The 12,012-nt window shown below is 40.0% G+C and overlaps 1 protein-coding gene and 1 long non-coding RNA gene across 4 annotated transcripts in view; one reads left to right on the plus strand and one right to left on the minus strand.

Annotated features, from left to right (window-relative positions):
* The window catches only part of LOC307215528 (uncharacterized protein), a 186,924-nt gene that overhangs the window by 49,119 nt on the left and 125,793 nt on the right, over positions 1-12,012 (plus strand). The window lies entirely within an intron of this gene.
* The window catches only part of LOC307215544, a 44,870-nt gene continuing 37,164 nt past the window's right edge, over positions 4,307-12,012 (minus strand). Inside the window, exons 2-3 of the long non-coding RNA XR_013838564.1 lie at positions 6,515-6,651; positions 4,307-4,590 (exon numbers count right to left, since the gene is read on the minus strand). This is a non-coding gene — a long non-coding RNA (uncharacterized lncRNA). The remainder of the gene's footprint in view (positions 4,591-6,514; positions 6,652-12,012) is intronic.

Genomic DNA, 12,012 nt, shown 5'->3' on the forward strand with positions numbered 1-12,012 from the left:
ACTTTACGATTCCATCCCGTGCTACTTAATTCCCCCTCTTATTACAGTATGAAGAAGTCACCCTGAAACTGGAGTAGCAAATCCTAGTCTTACTAATGAAAATTTCCAGTTTTTCTCCCACTTTCCATTGCAGTCATCTGTTAAACACTTTGCAGGCAGTACAAACTGCATACTCAATTGCTTTGATCCCTGGTATCCAAGGAGAAAACACCTTCTGCCAACTGTTGGTTTAAAGCACTGGATTGCATCCAATGGTGGCTTTGTCATAGTGGAAATAACTTCCACTTATAAAAATTGGGTTACCCATCCCCCCCCCAGTCCTCCTGCGAAGCTGCTTCTTAGGGTTGGTTGGTGGGCTCTTTATAACAGAACAGGCTACAATGCCCATGGCTGCAGTAGGTACTGCATTGGCGAGAGCTGGATAGCTGATCACCAGCCTTTTACCAGCAATTGACCCAGAAGCATTTTTACTTTGGCCCCAGGGATCCAGGTCAGTGAGTCAATATGCAATTGTCCCCTGCCTTTGGAATGGTTGACAATAGACTTATAAAATGAGAAAGAGCCTGGGAACTTTCAGTAATAGTAGTATATTGTTGTTGTTATAGTAGTATGTTGTTGTAGTATGTACATAGTAGTATGTTGTTGTTGCTGCTGCTGCTGCTGCTGCTGTATTTATACCCCACCCATCTGGCTGAGTTGTCCCAGCCACTCTGGGTGGTTTCCAACAGATACAAAAACATCATAAAAACAGGATTTTATGCCTATGCGCACAGATGCATAATCTCAAGGTCGTGGGTTTGATCATTCGGTAAAAGATTCCTGCATTGCAGGGGGTTGAACTGAATGACCCTTCTGATTTCTTCCAACATTACAATTCTGTAATTCTATGATTTAAATCCAGTGTCAAGAAGTTCTACATGACCTTCAAACCATACTAACTGCAATTCATATTTTACCCTAGCACAAAATAATAAAAGTTACAAATGAGGTTTCAGTTTTACTCCCAGTTCTTTTTCTGAATTTCAAAGTTAAATAAAACGTTTACTTTTAAAAAATATATATTTTGAACAAGGCTACAAATATACGAGCAGGGTTTTCGCTGGCATTCAGGCCTTTTGCTTCTCACACATATGTAACAAGATGTTAGAGATGAAAGAACAAATAAAGGTCATCCCTAGTTCATTCCACTTGTTCGTCCATCCTTTGCCATTGGTATGCTGTGCTGAGATGTCGCCCTTCAGCATCATGATGTAGCACCACTTCTGCTGGAGTGCCATCATATCATAACAATCCCAGAGGTGTTTAGGTACCAGCAACCTCCCAGGTGACCTGCCTGTTGGAGTGAATTCTGATTTTCATGGTATTATTAGTTCTTATGACTAACATGTCTGGAAGGCAAGGACAAAACAGTAATATGTAAAACACACATACACACACACACACAGAGAGAGAGAGAGAGAGAGAGAGAGAGAACGAGAACCTATGAACCATCTTTCTTCTGCTTCCGACAATAGCTAAATAAATTATAAAGCTGCAAAACACCATAGGACAAATATGTAAAGAACACACATCGTGGGGCTGAGCTAAAAAAAAGTGTTGATGTTTTCAGTACTGTCATCCATCACCATAATGAGCACCCAAAACCTCTTTGAAAATTAGATGCCTGTGATTACACAGATTTCCAAGTGTAAGCTTTTGCTGTATCTGATTTTGAAACATATTAATATGAATGTTATGCTAATTTTTGTGCTATTGACCTAGAGTTTATCTCAAAGATTCAAGAGGATATTGCCTAATTAGCTAACTCCCTCCCTCCCTCTCAAAGCTACCTTCACCTCTTCACTTCATTAGAGAGCCCCCCTTCTTTTTCTTTTCTTTCTTTGGAAGAACAAATAAACAAGGATATTGAGGATATATTCTGTTAATTTCAGCCACAAAAACCTGATTTCCCCATGCATATGTAATTGGAGCTATAAAAATTGGTATTCTACTCTTAAGCTCTGCAGTCTAACTGATGGTGTTTTGATGGGTTCTGGAGTTTCCCTCTTTATAGGAATTTCTGTGATGAAATACAAGACTGGCAAAAACAGTTGATTTTTAGAAGCTGTTTGACCTTGTAGGAACTGGAAAACACAAGACAGCAGTGATTCAGGTAAACTCCTCCAGTACCAGCACATTCAAACAGTATCAAATATCATTTAAGATATCTTGACCTCACAAACTCAGTGGTTCCATCTTTAGCAAGGGGACTTGGCAAACAAACAAATCAGAATTTACCCACCCCAGCCTTAAATAGGATTTTGAGTGACATATTCTGTTGGATTTCTCTTCCCACTTCTGATGTCTTTGTTCACATTCTCCCTTTAATATAATTGGGATTTGTGTAATTAAAAGAAATTATTGTTTCTTTTTAAAAGTCATATTGATTTACAGAAATTATGTACTATATTTCATTTAGTGGCTAAGAAAGACAACATTATATATTTTAATTGCAGCAATCCACATTGTTTTAAAGGCTGAGTATAAATGAAGAACTCTGAAACCACCCAACAGTGACTGTGTTATTCAACATTTATTTTAAGGCTAGGGTGCAGGGGGAGTTAGACCTGGGTTATTTTTGCTTTTTATTTCTGACACAGTAGGTCCTATTGCTAAAGATGGAACCACTGAGTTTAAAAATATCCAGCTGTTGGACTGCTGCAGGTAACAGTTGAAAGAAAGCCCATGCTGTGTGACTATCTCAAGGGCTTTTTGAGCTGAGGAAGTATGCCATTACTTTAAGGGAAGCCAAAGTCAGTGTCATGCTGAATGTATCAGTGTGCATGCATTAAATGTGTCAGATTTTGCTGACAAAATGTGTAATTTTCAGTTCCCATATCTGGGTGAAAAGAAATATGGGTGGTTAAATATAGAGATTTGAAATTTCCCTTTTCGATAATTCTCATTTTATAGGAAATCGTATTTTATCCCTATTTAAAAGTGCATCCTTGTTGAGACTTCAGCTTGACCCAGAGTAAGAAGGATCCATTAATGAATCACCCTGGCAGAGGGTATCATTGCTCCTGCTCTGAAAAAAGACTGTAAGCTGTACTGCTCATGCCCATTCCTGTACCACCACAGCACAATGCTTAATGATCTGGTTAGGCTATTGGGCTGTTTCTCAGCATTGTTAACAGAGGTTTGACTTTTGAAGCCCTAAAGCAATGGCGGGTAACCTGTGACACTCCAAATGTCATTGGACTACAACTCTCATCATCCTTGACTTTGCTGACTTGGACTCATGGGAGTGCTTTTCTCCCCAAGAACAATAGGTGCTGCAAATCACCATGAAGTTGTTACAGTAAGTCGTTGGGTGGCTCAGGGCAGCCCTGAACAGATGCCGGTGCCCCTGGTTCTGGTGATGGTCAATTAAATGCATCACCCACCTCCCTCGTTCTCTTAGATTCAGGCGAATGGCTACAGCAGCTCAGAAAGGTCATTGCACAAACACGGACAGGTACAAAGGTAGAGGCCTGGCGGGAAAGCTTAAAGCTCGTTGCCACTACACAAGAGATAGATTAAAGAAAAGGAAATATGAATTGGCCCTAACCCGTAGTAGTTTGACCAATCACAACTAGGAGCAGTTAGGAGCTAGGTGGAATCATAGATTTTTTTAAAAAAAAGAGTAGACTCTCACACGCTGGCCAGCTTCTGTTTTGACTTGAAATGTTCGTTTTGGGCTTCTCAGGAGTATGTAAAGGCAAGAAGCAGAAGCGGGGAGCACTGGCCCACAATGGCACCCACCTGAGAGACGCAGGAACTGCGCTCTGCTGAAAAAAAGCACTGGGCGTTAGACTACAACAATATCTGGTGAGCCATAGGTTCTGTACTTCTACTTCAACTGCAGGGTAATGTTAGCTTGAAGACTGAATGGGGGAAGTCTCTGATTTTCTTTTTTAAAAAAACAAACAAACCACAGTTAAAGCAAATGTTTCATTATCATACTTCCTAATGCCTTTATAAATTTATTTTCCTCCTTTGATTGTACAAGGAGCCCACCCTACAAAGTAAAAACGAAGGAGAAGCTAGGAAGATGTTCATTTATGATTGGGCCTCAGATTTTAGAGATTTTTATTTCATTTGGACACCTTCAGAATGGAGACATAAGAATTTCAGAAAGGAAAGCAATGTAACTATAAAAAGTAAGGTGATATTGCTTTAAAAGAGAATACACACACACACACACACACACACACACACACACACACACACAGCCCTAAGTGCCTTTCCCCAAAGAGAACAACAATAAAAACTCGTCTCACAGATTTTAGGATTAGAGCTTGATTCTGTAACTTTCAAATAACACATTGGCTCACACTTGTATGGTATTTGGAGCTAAGGATCAGGATCAGAAGAAGGTGATTAAGGGAGTCAAAGGTCAGCATCGACAATACAGCAACATTTTTGAAGCATGAACAATGGAGCATATCTTCTTTTCTTGGTCGTGTCATCTTGTTTTCCAATCAATTTGATCAAATAATAGTGAGAGTTTACTTTATAACAGGCTGAATTGTGGGCTTCCAAGAGCAAATTGGTCACACTGAGAAGGCACTGAGAGAATAAAGCAAAGAAAACTTGAAATAGTTGAACTGTAGTTGATGAACTAAAGCATATACAGTAGTGAGACACTGCACTGAATTCTTTTTTTAAAAAAAAATCTAGTTTATATTTTATGTATTACTAAAGGCCTAATAATACATTCCTTTAAATGAATAAGTTGGTGTAGCTCAGTTGTTAGAGAATGAGATTCTTAATCTCAGGATCGTGGGTTGAAAACCTATGTTGGGCAAAAAGATCCCTCCATTACAGGGGGTTGGACTAGATGACCCTCTGAGTCCCTTCCAACTGTACAATTCTATGATTCTATGAATCATTTTGTGTGTGTGTGTGTGTGTGTGTGTGTGTTTTTTAAAAAAAATTCCCCCTCCCCTAGATCTCGGTTAGTCCCACAGTGTGTGAGGAGGAGAATTTAAGTATTTTCCTCCACCATCATCCTGAAAAGAATTTCCCACATGCCACAAATAACAATAGGAGGGAAGACGAAACACCCTCCCATTAGTGCAACAGGAGGGATTTTTTTGCAATTGCTATTTGCAATGTGGAGGCTGCACCCGCCCCCCCGCCCCAAATCAGAGTAGGGAGACAAAAGGTTAAACTATATCTCCCTACATGCAGTGGTCCCAGTGTGGATTTATGATTTTAAAAACCTAATGGTACTTCAGGCAACACATTTAAAGTAATGTGTAATTAGGCCCTAAGACCAAATGCTCATGAAACAACAACTGAAGTGGTAAAACCTGTCTCTGGACTGCTCCACAACAGACTGTTGGTGGATACTCCTATGAATGAATGTTTCCATGTGATGATAGATAGATAGATAGATAGATGATAGATAGATAGATAGATAGATAGATAGATAGATAGATAGATAGATGATAGATAGATGATAGATAGATAGATAGAATGTCTTCCAGATAGAAAAATGAGCCATAACCTAGCCTTTCCACTCACAAGCTAATTTTCAGTGTGCCGGGACTTTTTCTTTAATGTGAAATGATCCAATCAGGTGCAGTCAGAAATGGCAGAGTCCAGAAGGAGATTTAACAACAGACTTGAGTGCTCTTTGGGCATTAGGTAAAGGTAAAGGTACCCCTGCCCGTACGGGCCAGTCTTGACAGACTCTAGGGTTGTGCGCCCATCTCACTTTAAGAGGCCAGGGGCCAGCGCTGTCCGGAGACACTTCCGGGTCACGTGGCCAGCGTGACATCGCTGCTCTGGCCAGAGCCAGAGCCAGAGCCGCACACGGAAACGCCGTTTACCTTCCCGCTGGTAAGCGGTCCCTATTTATCTACTTACACCCGGAGGTGCTTTCGAACTGCTAGGTTGGCAGGCGCTGGGACCAAGCAGCGGGAGCGCACCCCGCCGCAGGGATTCGAACCGCCGACCTTTCGATCGGCAAGCCCTAGGCGCTGAGGCTTTAACCCACAGCGCCACCTGCGTCCCCTTCTTTGGGCATTACAGCTAGGTTAAAATAAACACGTCAGAGGACAGTGGTGATGAGTGAGCTAGATCCCCTGGTAGCAGTTCTGATCACCTTCCATTTCATGAAAGGTAAGCTTTTACAATGGGAAGCATTTTGTTCCCTTGCACATTTTAGAAACCTGTAAAACCACAGCAATGGGCGGACAGAGCTATGATACTCTTCTCTGGTGCCCCACTAATCTCCGAATTGGCATCTATATTTTATGCATGTTATTACTGCATGCTGAATCTGAAGTTAATACATGATAAGCGTTTACAAGCAAATCACCCTTTAGAAACATATAACTCACTGAAGATGGTATATGTACCCCATTCTCATTTGTCATCTGTTAAGGGGTATAATAAAATACACACCAATAACTCTTGGGGATCAGCAGGAATACAAATTATGAATATTCATGGTGATAGGAAAGAGCTGTAAGCAGCTACAGACCTTTTTAGAATGGAATCCATATGACTCTTTCTGATTTCACCTTTCTCATCCCAGTTGTCTGAGAGGTTTTTTTAGACTGTTCTTTATTAATGAATTGTTGCCAAAGGCATTTCATCATGATGAGGTTATTGCAAAATCTGGAGGATATAAAAGGAGTAATAGTAAGCAATTCAAATGGCAACAACACTTGGCAGTTTGCACTTAAATTTGTCTATGATAATTGAATATGTGTACTGCATATCCCAACTGAAACTTTCAAACAATAAGCTTGTTTATTGTGTGTTTTGTGCTAAGGATAAATGAGTTCTTTGCTGTTAGTATGACTTGTGGTGTTTCAAAACCAAATCAATACACAATTCCAACATGCATAAATATCACAGAAGCTTCAGAAAGGCAAATTTCTCTGCTGCAGTGTTTCAATTCCGTTTGCTTTTATTCCTTGAGTGTAAATGTTTTACTCCAACAGAGAATGCATGGGGTGGCCTGGAGAGTATTCCCAAAGATTCCAGTATTAAATATATTTAGGTAAATGTAAGCAAGCCTGGAAACTGGAGAGGATGAAAGAAGACCTCCAGACCCCATCTAAATACGCTAGAGTAGTCATTGAAAGTGAGTCTATTCAATCTTCCTCCTTTTTTTGCATTGAGTTACCACATATAAGTGATTATTCTGTTCCAATGTGATTGTTCAGCTTTGCTATTTCTTTCATTTATTAAATACAAATGGGCTACCTATCGTAATGATGAATTGTGGGGGAGGTGGGTTAGATCTTTCTAATGGCCCCATAGGTAGCTAAGCCCCTGCTACCTCAGTTCCACAAAAAGCAGCAACAACCACCACCAAATCAGGGCCAGACTGTATTGGAAACCCAAGGCAATAGAAACATAAGATGATTGGAACCCCACTGAACTTGAAACATGGAAAGCCCCAAGAAAAAATTATAATTTGGCAGAATATTTGGACTATATGATATGTATTTGTATAATTTGGAATACTTAATGTGATTTGATTGGATTGTTAAAATGGAAAATTTAATAAAAATATTTATAAAAAAAACAAAAACAAATCAGGGCCAGACTGGGTCAAGGAGAGAGTCAACAACCTCAATGAAATTGCTACCCATCCTCATATATGTGGTCAGGAACGGTTTAGCCTTGTTGTTGCTGATGCTGTGATGAACATTGCGGTCATTGATGACTCTAGTAGGCAGCTCCTTCTGTCTCCAAGAAAACAGGAGACATGCAAACCCTCTTCAGGCATCATCCAAATGCGGAAGTAAATAAGGGGGGGGGGGCAGCAGGAGCAAGCATGCTACCTCCACCTCTCTCTACCCCCATTCTCATTACATTCCAACTAATGAAAGATGACTGGTTGTAGCAGGAAGACTTTAGTATTTCTGGACAATACCTTCACAATTTGAAGCCCAGATTTTCCAAGGTTCTAAAACACATGCGGGAGCCACAACTGATACAGGTGGCTCCTCTCTGCAGACAGTCACCTTCCACATGTGGGAAGGTGATGAAAACACAAAGGCAGCCACCGCATTCCCCACCTCATATGTTTCTTTCTAATCTGGATAACGCCTAAGGAGAGCTTAATAATTACTCCTAACCCACAGGTCCTGCAGTGTTTGCCATTGTGTTATGTGTGTGTTACATTATTATCCATTGTGCCTCTGTTCTCCATCTGCATTTTAGCCAAGGCAGATGCCTTTGCATAATATTACATTTTTAAAGGGCCAGGGACCTCACTGCATATGTGTAGTAACCTATATAACTGCATCAAGAGGGAAAGGCCTTAAGACGGTATTATGTCTTTATCTTATTCTTACACATATTCTTTACAACCGAAATCCATCTCCTTGACATAAGTACAGTTTGTTTTTTGCTTCAGCGTTCTTACATGTGCTATTGCAATCTATTGGCCTCATATAAATGAGACATAAATCTAGTGGAAATCTTTCTGTTCATAAAATACTCCACTCTCCATCATAAAACACTGTATTATGTAGAAAAACCAACAAAAGCAACAATACTTGAGACAGCGTATTATTTCAGTATAGACTGCACTAGACTTTTATTAAGTATAACCCCAAGAGAGAGACTAGAATGGCAGGAACCTTTCATCAAATTATCAGCAAGTATAAACATCCTCAGAAGTTATAGCTAAAAAACAACAACCTCACTCATCTATACACTGATAGCAAATCTGGCAGTCCATTCCAGTTCATTCCTCTGGAACAATTCTGTAGCTAGCACAGGCAAAATCTCTTCACATCCCCAGAACATTACCGAGCATGCACACACTATAATGGGACAGCTGGCAGAGAGCAAGCATTTAGCAAATTACAACAAGAGAGACAATGTGAATGTCTTGCTGCCCACTTGCCCCATGTTAGCAAAATGGTTAGTACTGTATACCCTACAAGTGTCCCAGAAAAACTGGGACATTCTGTTTTTCCTGGCGGGGTCACAACAGCCATTTGGGCCACCATGATCGTGGGAGATCAAGTGCTTTTTCTGGTACCACAATCTTGTGCAGCATACCAAAATGTGTGTTTTGAGGCTCCATGATCTCACGTGGGTCACGTGACTTGGAGGGTCTGAGTACTGTGCTTGGAAATAATGGTTTGATATGGTCAGATGGAGTTGAAGCAGGTGACACTCCAGCTGAAGAGCTCCCTGCTCCCTTAACTATGGAGAAGTCATCAGGAAGAGGAAGGAAAGGGCAACAAATAAGGGAGAAGCTGCCATTGCAGCCAAACAGCCCCACCCCACTGCCATATACTTTACAGCTACACTTGCCACACCCCACAAGACTGCCATTTTAGGTCCACTTCCCAATTTTTGAGCTAAAAATTTTTTGGGTTCAGCCTTTGTTACAAGCATATTCCTGTCTTCATCTGTCAATTATTGGAGAGAATGGTTTAATAATCCAGACAAAGGCACTAGCGACTCTAACTTCCCATATCCTGGATCTAGCAGCAGTGTACAGTGGCACCTTGGTTTTTGAACGTAATCCGTTCCAGAAGACTGTTCGAGTTCTGAAACATTTGAAAACCGGAAAACTCAATATGGAAGCCGCGTGGCATGTTCGACTTCTGAGGCGTGTTCGAAAACTGAAGCATTTACTTCCAAGTTTACGGCATTCGGAAACCAAAATGTTTGTCAGCGGAGACGTTTGGAAACAGAGGTACCACTGTAACTGGATAGAATAATATTATTTCAAAACACTACTTTTAAAAGTATTTCACTTACCATACAGAAACAGAAAATATAGCATTAAATTAATTTTTTTAATTACCCAGATCTCCAGTATTTTGTATTCCATTTTTTGTGGGCCTCTATACCACTGGGTGCCACCCTCTAACTGCTGGACTCTGGTTTGTTTGTTTCCCAAGAATGGTTGTGGTGGTTGTTATTTATTTCTAGCCCACTCTTCATTGATTAACAACCTGTTACAACATCACTAGGCCCTATTATGAGTTTATACTTCTTTGTGTTTTAAAAGGTGGGGAAAGCTATACACATGTGGTCTTCATCTCCAAGTAATATGAGAATCTTTTAGGGGGGGAAACCTCAGCTGTGTCTCATAAAACAGCTCCATAATATCCACATAACCCTGTGAAGAATCATTAAATGTGATTGTTATAGAAGACTTTAGGCTACAAAATGTCTGTTATGTTCCCAAATTCTGGCTCTACCCCTTCCTTCAACCCTTTATAAATATCCTTTGCACTGAAGCTTTGCCTCTTGCCTTTGGAGAGACTTTAAAAATTAGGCATTAAATACTGGATCAATAAGAATAGTTCTAAGAAACTCAGCAGACTGCAAAGCTTTTATTTATCCTCATATCTGTCTTTTCCTATCGACTTAAAGTGGACTTCCAAGCAGATGAAGGTATTAGATTCCAACATCTTGCATCTGAAGGAGTACCTAAGGCAAAATTTTAGATTTCACAAATATGTTTCTTCCTATAGTTACATTATTATTTATCTTGATGAATCCGAGATGAATGTTTGGTTTCATTCACTTCAGAAAGTTTGGGGGAGGCATTTTCATGCAGAAAGCTCCTCCATATGTTTTCCTTCATACATTTTAAATATTTGTTAAAACCTTTTGAAATAAGAATTGATTGGTCAAGGAAAACTGCAGCATGCTGCTCTTTTTTATTTCTTTTAAAATAATAATTTCAGTGAAAATTGCCTCTTGTAATTTGTGTTGCTGCAAATTATATTCTGGAACATTTTACATCTAACATTTTGCTTGGGGAGCCTATGTACTGGACTGATACAGGATCAACATATGGTATACATTATGGCTTTGCATGGCACTTTGATGATTACCACATTTTTAGTTTCAGCAATCTACTGAGGGCCACATGAGTACTGATATGTTAATATTTGAAGTAGACAGTATATTGTAACATGTTCAATATGAGGTGGCCCATGAGGCTTGAAGACAAAGGTGTGCAAATAAAATTGCAATTTCATGTGTGCTTTGCAGTTGTGCCTAGGAGAAGTACAGGACTAATTAAAAAGATGGTATGTCCAGCTCATTGTGTTGAGGTGGTTGGGTCGGGTGCAATTCTTTTGTTATGTGGCTCGTATCACATAATAATGGTCAAAATTACCAAATAGCTATGTTAGGCAACCAATTAATAAAAGCTAAGAGCAGCAGCCTCCTAATCTAATGAACAGATGTCACAATATACTTCAAGCAATGGCCTTGCAGCTTTACTGGTCAGTGTTGACAGCATTACAAGTAAAGATGAATTGTTTTTCAGTCTTCACTTCATTTCTTCAGTGAATAGTTGACAGGCACCTCCAAAAGTCTGGCACCACAGATCACCTGCCTTAAATTCAGTCTGGGATACCCATGTACCTGAGCTCAGACAAATATTGCAGGAGGAAAAAAGCTGCATTGAGTTACTTAGTCAATGTGCTCTGAGGAAAATTTTCTCATCTCCAATAATGGTAACTATTTGGGACATGAGTTCAAGCAAAAACCAATCTACTGAATCATCTTAATGGATTGTAAAGGAGACCAAAGACCATTTGGCTATGTGCTCAACTTTGGCTGGATTATACCCGTAATGCATGCCTTTTGAAAGGCCACATCTTCCGTGCAGTGTGATGAATGTTGTTTGTTTTCTGGGTCTTTTAATCTGAGACTCTATTTGGCTATATGCCTTAGCGGTCCTATGTTGTATTTGTACTTCAAAATGATAATAAATACTCCATTATTTCCCTGTCCTGTGCTGTCTATCCAAGCCATCTCATTTATAGCATGAGATAACTTGACCTGCAACAAAGCCAATAGAGCCAAAACCTACATGTTGGGGAAACCTAATTTCCCTTTCTATCACTAAAAATATATGCACAGCTTTTTTAGGAACATAGGAGGCTGTTTTCTATTGAGTCAGGTCATCCATCTAGCTCAGTACTGTCTACACTGACTGACAGCAACTCAACAGGGTTTCAGACAGGGAAACTTCCA

Source organism: Podarcis cretensis (assembly GCF_951804945.1).
Source record: "Podarcis cretensis genome assembly, chromosome: 4".
In the NCBI taxonomy this organism is placed as follows: domain Eukaryota; kingdom Metazoa; phylum Chordata; class Lepidosauria; order Squamata; family Lacertidae; genus Podarcis; species Podarcis cretensis.